Source organism: Taudactylus pleione, unplaced genomic scaffold (genome assembly GCF_031769625.1).
Source record: "Taudactylus pleione unplaced genomic scaffold, aTauple2 ptg000015l, whole genome shotgun sequence".
NCBI lineage: Eukaryota > Metazoa > Chordata > Amphibia > Anura > Myobatrachidae > Taudactylus > Taudactylus pleione.
Genome location: NW_028284417.1, coordinates 32,819,615 through 32,832,206, shown reverse-complemented (window position 1 = coordinate 32,832,206; position 12,592 = coordinate 32,819,615).

Here is a 12,592-nt window from a genome sequence, read left to right as displayed (position 1 = left end):
AACATCAAGGCTGACGCCCTTTTCCAGGAGTTTTGGACCTAGTCAACAGATATCCAGGTCAGATGAAGATATCATTCCTGACTCTTTCTTTCACTGTGCACTCACCCGAAATCTGGCAGATCTCATTCGGGCATGTAAATCGGAAGCACCTCCGGAGAAGCCTTCTGGTCAATTATTTGTCCCAGAGAAGCTTAGAAGAGCAGTTCTTCTGGATTTTCATGCCTCTCGAGTTGCTGGTCATCCTGGCATCAGTAAGATTTTAGAATTTCTCTCCCACTCTGTTTGGTGGCAGTCTTTGAACAAAGATATGCCTGAATTTGTCTTGGCATGTGAGGTATGTGCCCGTAATAAAACACCTCAGACTGCTCCTTCTGGTCTGTTACTTCCACTTTCCATACCAAGGAGACCCTGGACTCACATTGCCATGGATTTCATCGTTGACCTCCCTCTATCTGCTCGATGTTCCATTATCTGGATGGTGGTGGACCGGTTTAGCAAAACACTTAGGACCTCATTCAGAGTCGGTTGAAGCGGCCGCACGATCGTACGGAAAAAGGGGCCAGATATGCAAATGATTCCCTTGCAAGTTGCGTCCCTAAGTTTGGATCGGTAGTTAGCTGACCAAGGGGAGGAAGCAGTCGGAAGACAAAAAAATATGCCCCCTTCTCGTATGAATTGCACATCATCTCCTGGCATATAAGGATTAATCGAGACCATCGGGAACCATCGGAACTGGTCGTAGAGCTTAAGGTTGACCATACCCTCTCTTAAGCTCTACGATCATGTCAGTGTAAAAACCTCCCAGGTCACATGTGCCATGACGCTACTTTGTTAATTATGCACTCCCATAATCCGTATGCACTCCCATATAACGCCGTTCGCATAATGAGGCACGCCTGCGTTCTGATCTCCACTCCCCCGTTTTCAAGCACCTTCCCCGGTTACCAGCCACAAATGCCTCCATCTGTCACTCAAACTACCGACTTGGCTGTGTTCAAGGAGAGAGAAATTTCTGATCATAGCGGCTAGTTTGCGCACGCGCATTGCGAACTTTACGCATGCACAGTATAGCGAACATCGGTGGCGTACGACCGTGCGGCTGCAATGACCAACTCTGAATGAGGTCCTTAATACCATTGCAAAAACTTCCTTCCGCTAAGAAACTCTCCTGCCTGATTCTTCAACACATTTTTCGGGTACATGGCTTGCTGAACGATATTGTGTCAGATCGATGATCACAATTTGTGGCACAGTTCTGGAGAGTGTTCTGTTCCTCTCTGGGCATTGAGCTTAGTCTTTCTTCAGGTTACCATCCTCAGTTGAATGGACAGACTGAGGGCCTGATTGACACCCGCTCACAAGCGCTATGCGTTCGCAAGCGGGTCGATGGTGGCCCAGTGTGCAAGCGTACAATGGATCCGGTTCCGTCGTGTGCATGCGCGAGACCCTGATAGCGATGGGCAAGCCATCGCTCCGGGTCTCGTACCAAAGGGGGCGTGCTGTCAATGTTGAGTGACAGCATGCCCCCTTTGGTGGGCAGGCTGGGGCCTACCGTCTGGGGCCTGCCCCACTGACATCACAAGTGATGTCAGTGGGAGTGCTTTCGGCTCCGAAAGCACTCTGGGGCTTGTGGCAACGAGACCCTACCACAAGGGTCTCATCGCAAGACCATCGTCGCAACACAATCATGACCATCTTCCTGGCCACTCGCTATAGCTGTGGGTGGTCACCCACAGCTTTGCGAGTGGCCAGGAGGCCACTCTGAAAAACATGAAGGCCGGCCCTGATTCAGAGCAAGCGCTCTGTTAGAGCATGTCTGGAACAATATCTATGCTGCTATGTTTCCAAGTGTCATAATGACTGGGTATCTCATCTGTCGCTTACTGAGTTTGCTTTTAATAATTCATGCCATTCTGCATCTTCTGTATCCCCATTCTTCTGTGTTACAGGACAACATCCGAGGTCAAATGTCTTTGACTCCGGATCACCAGCTTCTTCTTCTGTCTCTCGGCTCCGACATATTTGGGGCAAGGTTCATCAAAGCCTTCGGACGTTATCTCTCCACTCCAAAGAATCTGTTGACAAGCATCGGAGGTCATGTTGCTTTAATAAAGGTGATTTGGTTTGGCTCTCCACCAAAAACATCAAGCTCCGCCAGACTACACAGAAATTGGGTCCCAGATTTATTGGTCCATTCCGAATTATTTCACAGGTGAACCCAGTAGCCTTCAAACTTCAATTGCCCAACTCTCTCCGTATTAATAATACTTTCCATTGTTCCTTGCTCAAACCGGTCTTCTCTTCAGCCAAATTCAAACTCAGGTCCTCTTCCAGGCCTGAATCGGTGATGGTCCATGGTCAACACGAGTTCATATTGGAGAAGATCTTGGAATTTACAGGGGTCGTCTACAATTTTTAGTCCACTGGAAGGGCTATGGTCCGGAGGAACGTTCCTGGGTTCCTGGTACTGCATTACAGGCTCCCAGGTTGAGAAGATGCTTCCTTCAGGAGTTTCCAGACAAACCAGGTTCTGGGGGTTCTTCAACCCCGCGTCAAGGGGGAGGGTACTGTTACAAGTCACGGTCATGACTTGACACTTTCTGACAGTATGCCCAGACAGGACGGAGTTACTTCAGTTCTTCCTGTTGCTAGGAGATCGGCACGCCTCAGGAAGTGATGTGTTTTCCACAAGTGCAAACCTGATTGGGACTTCAGCCTATTTATACTTACTGATCTATTGCACCTGTGCCAACTATAGAGTGTCTGTGAGTTCCCTCAGCCTGGCTGCAGAGTCAGGTTGTTCCTGTTCTCCTGTTCACTGAACTCCCACATGGCTTCCTAACTGCATCCAGCAGCCCCTGTGCTGCCATCTGCTCAGCTATCTTCTAAATGGCTTCCTAGCTGCTCCAAGTAGCTTCTGTGCTACCACCAATCTCTAAATAGCTTCCTAGCTGCTCCAAGTAGCTTCCGTGCTACCACCAATCTCCAACCGGCTTCCTAGCCGCTCCAAGTAGCTTCCGTGCTACCACCTATCTCCAAATGGCTTCATGGCCACATCCAGCAGGTCCTCTGCTGCCAATGTTCACCATACAGCTTCCTTTCCACTCCAAGTAGCTTCCGTGCTAACACCTATCTCCAAACGGCTTCCTAGCTGTATCCAGCAGCTCCCATGCTGCCAACATTCACCAATCGGCTTCCTAGCCACTCCAAGTAACTTACGTGCTACCACTAATCTTGAAACGGCTTCCTAGCCGCATCCAGCAGCTCCCTTACTGCCAACGTTCACCCTATGGCAATTACCCCAACATCGGCACCATCACTGCAACATCAGTGCACTTTCCGCACCATCGGCTCTCAAAGCCAATATTAAACCATAGACTGCTTATCTATGGCAATTGCCCCAACATCAGCACCATCGCTGCAACATCGGCACACTTGCCACACCATCGGCTCTCAGAGCCATTAGCTAACCCTACACTGTTGATCTACGGCTATTGCCGCACCATTGGCATACTTGCTGCACCATCGGCATCTTTGCCGCACCATCAGCACCATTGCTGCAGCATCTGCACAGCTGTCACACCATTGGTTACCAAGCTATTGCCCAAAAAACCAAACTGTACTCTCACAACATCCGTACAATCAATATCCTTATAATCATCAACTGTGTCAATCCTAACTGTACAGTCTTTACCTATTGAATTCCCCTGTATCTCCATGTGAGCCACTACTACCTCGAGCATAAGTCCAGGCGGCCGCCTAAGTACCGGTGAATGTATCCTAGTTCTATGGGATCAACGGGCGGTTGTTATTGGCAAAAGATCTCTCTAGTTGGCTTCTTGTGGTGTCACATGGGGTAGGCATCGGAATTCGTAACACCTCTTTACTTGCCCATTTCCTCTTCAGCCAGTGCCTTTACACATCTGACCACCTTCATGGCCTCCTTCCTTCTGACAAGTTACACCTTTTTGTCTTCATTATTCTGAGTCTGCTTATATTTCATAATTGCCCTCTTGTTTGCTTTCACACTAATTGATACTTCTTTTGTGAACCATACTGGCTATAACCATCTTGATACAAAGATCTGTTGCTTTCAGTATTGCACTTTTTCAATTTTTCCCTCCTGTCCTGCACTCCTTCCAAGTTTCTCCAATCTGCCAATGAATTGCTTACACATCTCCCCATCTCTGCAAAATCAGCCTTCCTGAAATTTACCAGCTTGATGGTCACTGGATCCTAGGTTCTCTCCAACACTTACATCTGATATCCTGTGTCCACTTGTGGATATTATGTATAGTATAGCATCTTTGTGAGTGGGCTTCCTCACCAGTTGCCTGAGGGATGCTCCCTGCAAGGCATTTAGAAAGTCCCCACTTCTAGTGGAACTTGCAAAAGACCCCTTCAAGTTTACATTGGGTAGATTAAAGTCTCCAATGATTATTAGCTCTCCTTTTAAGCCATTTTAGTGATGCCTTGCAAAAAGTTCCTGTCCTATTCCTCCCCCTGGTCTTGTGGTCTGTAAAACACCACAGTGTGAATAATGTCCTTCTCCCCTGTTTCTATGTTCACCCAAAGGGACTCAGGGCCTGATTCAGAGCCGGACGCAAAACTGTGTTCGCCCGCAGTAGGTACGACCATCAAAATGTCAAATCAAGCGCTCGCACGTGTGGTCGCTCATAGCGAGTCTTCCGCCCCATATTTCCCCAACCCCTCCTCTAGCTAACGAGCATCCGAAATAGCGAGTGCTCTACTCGTTTTTTGTTGATGTGTTCGCTCACACAAGTACTACCAGAAGTAGGCCTGTCATTTGTCCATTGCCTTGTTTCTCGTTCGGCAAACATCCGTGAATCGATTGGTGGCAATCATTACCTTAATTTACTTAATTGTTGGTCGAATGTTTTCAATCTTGTTTGTTTTTTGAATGTCAATAAACTTTATTGTTTATTTTGTGTACAATTTGTTCCATAGATTCCGTCCGCATTTAACGGCAAACTTGTTGTTTCTTTTAATTCCAAAGACTGTTTATTTGGTTTTGGTTTTTTTTTATTTGGTTTATAATATAGAAATTATTATTTTTTTTTGTTCGGATTGTTGCTAATGCCCCAAAATGCATCAAGCCAATCCTAAGTCACAAGATATTTTTATGGGTTGTTCACATGATTCACACATTAACCAATAGGATTGTTCATGGTATTTCTGAAAGTACATTAGCCAATCAAAATTTAGGGGTCCCTGTAATAAAACTGATGTGTGTAAAAAAAAAACATTGCCATCATGAGAGCCAGTGCTTTTAAATGGCGTGAGCTACTGGTGCTCACCAAAGTCATGGATACCCGGATAACGGATAGGGCGCCCCCCGTCACCAACATCCTAAAGCGACGGGCGTACGTGGAGGTGCGGCGGAGGCTGCGTACTTTGGGGTATCGCCGGGCCATCAGACAATTGGAGCACCGTTGGTCCGATTTGTGGTGCAGGTCCCCGCACCTGCTTGCGCATCTTCGGATGCGGATCCATCGGCGTAAGTGGATATTTGAATGTTTAAATATCTATGTCAATCTTATTTTTATTTTTGTCTTTGCTAATGTAAATTTGCATTAATACGTGTGCATGTGTGCAGTATGCATTTTTATTTTGCTAAATGAGACCTTGTTCATGTAAATTTATTGTTTTTGCTTTGGTTAATGTTTTACATTTCAAATTTTTTTGGCAATACATATTTGGTAATATTCCAAACTATACATCATTTAGGTCAGGAGCGGAGGCAGAGACGTAGTCGGAGGTCTGCCCGACCCCTCTCCCCAACTCCCACCATGTCCTCCCCTGCCGACTCCTCCCAAATTTCCCCTCCCTCCCCTGTCCTCCCCATCCCCATTTCCACTCCCTCCCCCGATCCACCCACTCTTTATTAAACTCCCTCCCCTTTATCCCCATCTCAAATAACCCCTCCTTATTCCTCCATCCATTGGCCGACATCGTCTGAGGAGGAGGATCTTGCCCAACCTGTCCCTGAAGCTGCAGGTAATTTGTTTTACATGTGTGCAAGTAATTTCTGAAAAGGTGCCCTATATGCATGCACTGTGGTATCCTGGAATACAATCTAAGGGTATTACCAATTTGAACAATTATGTGTTTTTTTGGGGGACATTCATCACATGTTTTTTTTTTATTTGGTTTAAATGTAAAATTTAAGGTTAATTTTTAACATTACAATGTCTTCCATTTTAAAAAAAAAAAATTTTGTGGTGTACAACAAATTTAATTTTTATTTTTTTTGGGTGTTCTACATTCTTCTTTACCGAATTAATTTTTTCATGACCACATATGCCACAGCCCAATACAAGTTTTTTGTGGCTTTTTTTAATTTGTTGTATTAAATCAAAATACAAATTGTGTAAGGATTATTTCAGATGCCAAAGTGATTGTTCAACCCACTATTCTCATGTTGTTGCTTTTTTTTTGGGGGGGGGGCAATTGGTAATTTAGGAGATTTCTTTTAACCACTATATTTTGATCACAAATTTTGCATGGTGTGTTAATTATTTTTCATGGTAAATCATACTGTCCTTTTTTTTATTTAAAAAAAAAAGTATATTAATACACAGATTTCTCTTTCAACAGAGCTAAGAATGCGGGATCATGTGATTTTGGCTGAACTCCACAATATGCCTGGCCATTTGATACACATTCTTGTGGCCATGGACCATTTGGTGTCCTTATTGCACCATTAATATTGTTTTTTTGTTGATTTTGTTATTAAAGATTTTTACATTCAAAAAATCTAATTTATTGCCTCAAACATTAGCTACCAAGGACAATCAATTTGTTTGCATGTGTTACATGTTTTTTGCTTCATTTTTTTGTGTTTTTGCTTATGAAAATGCAAACAATGTTCCAGACAAAAAAGTTTGACAATTTTAGGGTCCAAAATGTAAAAAAAATTGAAAAAATGATATAACATACAGTCTGAGTGGATTTCCAGAAATTGGAGAAATAACTTAAAATTTCTAATCTTTGATAAATTGACCTTAACTCCATAATGGTTCGCTAGAATACCCTTATGTAGTTAATGCATTTTTTTCCCAAAAAAATTGCAAAACCAAAAATGGGAAAAGATAGCAGATAAAAGGTTGTCAAAACTATGCAAACGTTGTTAATTTTTGGTCACAAAAATTGAAAAACAAAAAAGAACAACACTTTACACTTGGAAAAAAATTTCAAAGGTACTTTCCATTTGTTAAAGGTTTTTGGTGTATTTTAAACATTAAAAAAAAAACAATAACATTTTACAAATTTTATTACACATTATCACAAAAAACAAGAAATATACGCACAAAAGTAAAAATCACAAAATCAAGAACTGGTTGAAGATGTTGCATGCCAACATGTTGTCCAAATTCAGGATAAAAACACATTTGTCCAGGTGTTAAGTTCATTTTTGAGTAATTATTGTCATAGTTGTTCAATTTCAGGGAGTAAACAGGTTGTTGTTTTGTTTGGGAAAAAACAAGAAAAGAAGCATTTTACAATTCAAAACATAGGATAGTTAACACACATAATTTACCTTCTGCCCAATGTAAACAAATGTTAAAAAAAGGAAAATAAAATACCTGAAAAAATGAGAAACTACCTCATCACGTATGGACCCCCCTGACACTCTCCTCCGACCAACCTCGGGGGGGCAATCCTCAGGCAAGGCATCCTCTGGCTGCATTGGGACACCACTCCTTATGGAAATGTTGTGAAATATCCCACACAGGACCACAATTTTGGAAACCATAGCCGGCAAATACATGAGGTTGCCAACAGAGCGGTGGAGGCATCTAAATCGTACTTTTAAAAGGCCAATGCAGCGCTCCACCACCTGCCTGGTGGCAATAAGTGTGGAATTATATTGACTTTGTGGCCCTGGTGTAAGAACCAAATAAGGAGTGAGCAGCCAGGGCGTGCAAGGGTAACCACTGTCTCCTGTGAAAATAAAAAAACATTCAGTACCATTTCTAAGTCAACAGTGTTTGTTTTTAAAATTAAGGGCATCACCAGCTTGTAGGTTGTTTAATGTGTGCCAAAGCCCTGATTGCCGGAAGACAAATGAATCATGTGCACTTCCTGGAAATTTGGCATTCAGGGACAGGATCTGGAGGGAGGCATCACATACACAATTACATTCATTGAATGGAAATGTTTTGGTTCCTAAATATTGCCTCCAGCACTGCTGGAGGCTGAAGTGGTATGTGAGTGCCGTCCACAACCCCTATGATGTGTGGGAAGCCTGCAATTTCGAAAAATTTCTGCTTAACCACATTAAGGGACCCCATATCCAAAGGCATATTAATAAAATGATGGAGGTGCTTAAATAGGGCATCCATTATGCAAAAATGTAACACCGACATTAACTGCGCAAGTGGTGGTATTGCTGTTGGATTGTTAATTTGCCTTTCAAGGTCACTCTCTATTAATGAAAGAGTGTCTAGGATGATTTGGGGTGGTAGGCGATAACACCTTAAGACCACATCATCAGGCATTCCAAAAAGGGTGACACGTGTTCTAAATATCTGGGGCCTTGCACGCCTATGAGGCCTACGCCTAGGAGGATGATCAGGTTGGTCGGGGTCGTGGACCATCGCCACTATAATTCGCCCAGCATCAATCTGAAATGTTAGACAATGTAGTTATTTTTTCGACATTTGACAATGTGAAAATATACTTATCTTTTTTATACATTAAGAAGACTCTTACAGGGTTAGGCAGTAACATCTTGAAGTAAACCTACGAATTAGATTTTCCATATAAATAATGTAAAAATGTACACAAAATAAAGACAGGCTAAGGCTAAAATATAAAGAATGAATGCACTACACAGACGATGTTGTTATTTTAGAATTTTACATGAAAATTGCAATGTACCCTTAAGCCACAGACAGGAGATGAACAAACTATATGCAATACAGGTTACAAAATAACGCTTAATGGTACGCTTAAGCCACAGACAGGAGATGAACAAACTATACGCACTACAGGTTACAAAATAACGCTTAATGGTATGCTTAAGCTTCAGACAGGAGATGAACAAACTATACGCAATACAGGTTACAAAATAACGCTTATTGGTATGCTTAAGCCACAGACAGGAGATGAAGAAACTATACGCAATACAGGTTACAAAATAATGCTTAATGGTACGCTTAAGCCACAGACAGCAGATGAACAAACTATACGCAATACAGGTTACAAAATAACGCTTAATGGTATGCTTAAGCCACAGACAGGAGATGAACAAACTATATGCAATACATTTCGAAAAAAAACATTTCCAAAAAAAAATGTTTTTACGTACACCTATCTGCATAGTGTGACCCCTTAAATAAACATGAAAAATTAATAAAAATAACGGGGTCTAATGTACGACAAAAAACACTTACCGCACAAAGACGATAACACCAAAATAAACGAGATCCACAACACCAAACATAAAAAAAACCTACATAAAAGCAAAGTAAACACGTATTAACATAAAAAATTATAAAAATATTTGCTAGTTATAATCGGCCAAAAATTCTTTCACAAAAACTCACCTCAACAAAAAAGAAAAATTTGTGAAAGAAAAAATACGCAAAAATGCAAAAGAAAATAACCAAACAAAACTCGCCAAAAAAATACCAAACTCTCCTCCAACAATCACAACTACTACTCCGACTCACTCTCAAACGCCAACAACTCCAACGACAACCACTACAACCCACCCTGAAACAAGGCCACAAAAAAGCCTTAAATAGACCAAACTTTCCCGCTCAAATCAATGACGCACAATAGCCCGTATAATGCACACGCATCTATAAAAATGTCACGAGAGCCCACAATGGGTCTACTGAATTCAAGGGTTTAATCATGTCCACTGAACAGCAGCAAAGCCAAAATCCAGGACCTCACAGTAAGTAGCTCCAAAATTAAAGTTACCACCAAAAAAAAAAATATTTTTTTTTAAAAATTTTTTGAAAGGTGTTGAGACTGAGAATGAGGAGGCTGCGGGGCCTAGTACCCAGGCCAGGGCCAAATGCAAAAGGCAGCCGCAATTCACAAGAAAGGAGATGGAGGCTTTGGTGCAAAAGTGCATTGATAACCTGGCACAGGCACCCCAAAATATGGGTGCAACCCAGAGATGGAAACTGTGGGAGTAAATAGCCAGTGCTGTCAGTGGGGTTGGTGACTTTGTCCATTCAACCAAAGAGGTCAAACGCCGGTACGTAAATGCTGTAACCTATTTCCAAATTTTTATTAAATTATGAAAAAATCTAACCATACATTTTTTAACAACAGATGGAGCAACTTCAAATACCGGCTCAAACAAAAATTGGCAGATAGGGCTAGGCATGCAGGGGGGACAGGTGGTGGGCCAACCCCTGTGTCATTAGAGCTAACAGATTTGAAGAAGCTGGCACAGGGGTGTGTGCAGGAAGAGGAGGTGTTTGGTGTGTCCAACATGGACACAGACATGCCAGACTTTGCGGCTCCACATGTTGCAGCAGGTAATTTAGTAAAAAATGTTTGAAAAACTTGTTTAAGTAAATTTACAAATGTACTAATATTTGTATTATCTATCTTTTTACACAGGCACAGAAGAGGACGAGTCTGCTCCAGAACTGAGTTTTGGCCGCAGTAGATCTACTGCCTCCACAGGGGAGGAAGCAGTATATCCGGCTGGGGACCCTGTGGTGGACAGTCCAGGGCCTTCCCCCTCGCAGGCAGTGGCCCTTCTCTCAGATCTCAGTGAAAAAACAGATAAGAATACCGAGATTCTGATGAGGATGGATGCCAATCTGCTATGGGTGGTGGACGCCCTGGAGGAAAATGCTACGGCCAATGTCAGAAGAGCTAATGCCCTGGAGCAGCTCATCTGCCTGCGCATGTTGGAGCCGGCCTCCCTTCCTGCCGGAACATCAGGGCCCTCCACCTCTGGCGAAACATCAGCCATCCCTCCAAATATGCCTAGCCCTATGCCTAGGCCAGAGGAATCAACATCTACCTCTGGCCAGGCTAGGCGCACGACCAGACAGACAAAGTCATGCTCCCTCCAACATCAAGCCAAGCGGGGGAAAAGGCGTTGACAGCAATGGCTAATTCCCCAAAATTCCATCTCTGTGTTTGCCCCATATTCTTGCACCCCAAAACCTCCCTCTCCTTTCTTGTGAATTGTTTTTTGTCATTATCAACTGGCTAAAATAGACTGGAACAAACATACTTCAATACATAACAAAGGTCATATACTTAAAAAAAATATAAAAAAATAAAAACATCAGGTAACAGGTAAGTAAACAATAACACAAGCAAAGCAATTAGTAGCTGATTGTCTTTCGGTATTTAAAACAAAACAAAAAAATTTTTTTACAAAAAAAGTAGATTGGTGTTGGGCTATTAAAAAACAAAAGAAATCTGACAACAACATGCGTACAGAATATATCAAAAACATCAAGCATTTTTAACATAAGTGAAACATTTATTTGGTGATTGCTGTGATTTCAAAACACAAACAAATAGCAACACAACATGCGTTCTAAATTTAGCTAATAAATCAGGGCCATTGCAAATCACCTTCTAACAAGTGAACCAATTATTAGGTGATTGGTCTTGTGCCTTCTTAAGGAGAATAGCAAAACATTGATTCGCTTAGGGAGCTACGAAGAGACCATCGTCTTTGCGAGATCCAATACCCTACCACAAGCTGAACGAGCAGTAATAATGGAAACTGGATCACACAGTGACGTATCAAAAATACTGTCCAAATTGGACGTTCGTTCAAGATAATACATGTACGCCCAAAAAACGGCTTGACACGCCTGCGTTTTCACATCTCCTCCCCCGTTACCACCCATAAACGGAACATTCTGTCAATCAAATTACATAGGTCACTTTCTATTCGCTGTGTATACTAGAGAAAGAAAAATGACCGCAAAAATAAGGCTGCACATGAGCAATGATAACCGGACGCATGCGTGGTTTAAAAAAAACACAGAACGAACTGCTGCTTATGAGCGGCTCTGAATCAGGACCTCAGGCCCTGATTCAGAGCCGGACGCTCTGATAGAGCGCTCGCTCTGATTCAGGGCCGTCCTTCTCTTTTTTTAGAGCGGCCTCCTTGCCGCTCGCATAGCTGTGGGTGACCACCCACAGCTATAGCAAGCGGCCAAAAAGATGGTCGCGATGGTCAAAGACCATCGTGACCAGCAGGCTTGCGATGAGACCCTTGTGTTAGGGTCTCATTGCCGCAAGCCCTGGAGTGCTTTCGGCTCTATCAGAGCCGAAGGCACTCCCACTGACATCACTTGTGATGTCAGTGGGGCCGGCCCCAGATGGAAGGTGTTCCCATAGGAACGCCTCCATCTTGGAAGCCACACCCCCAGCACGCCCACTAAAGGGGGCGTGCTGTCACTCACCACCAACAGCATGCCCCCTTAGGTACAGGACCCATAGCGAAGGCTTGGCCGTCGCTATCCGGGTCTCGCGCATGCGCACGATGGAGCTGGGTCTGTCTTGCACATGCGCACTGGGCCAACATCGACCCACTTGCGAGCGCTCAGCACTCGCGAGCGGGTCTGAA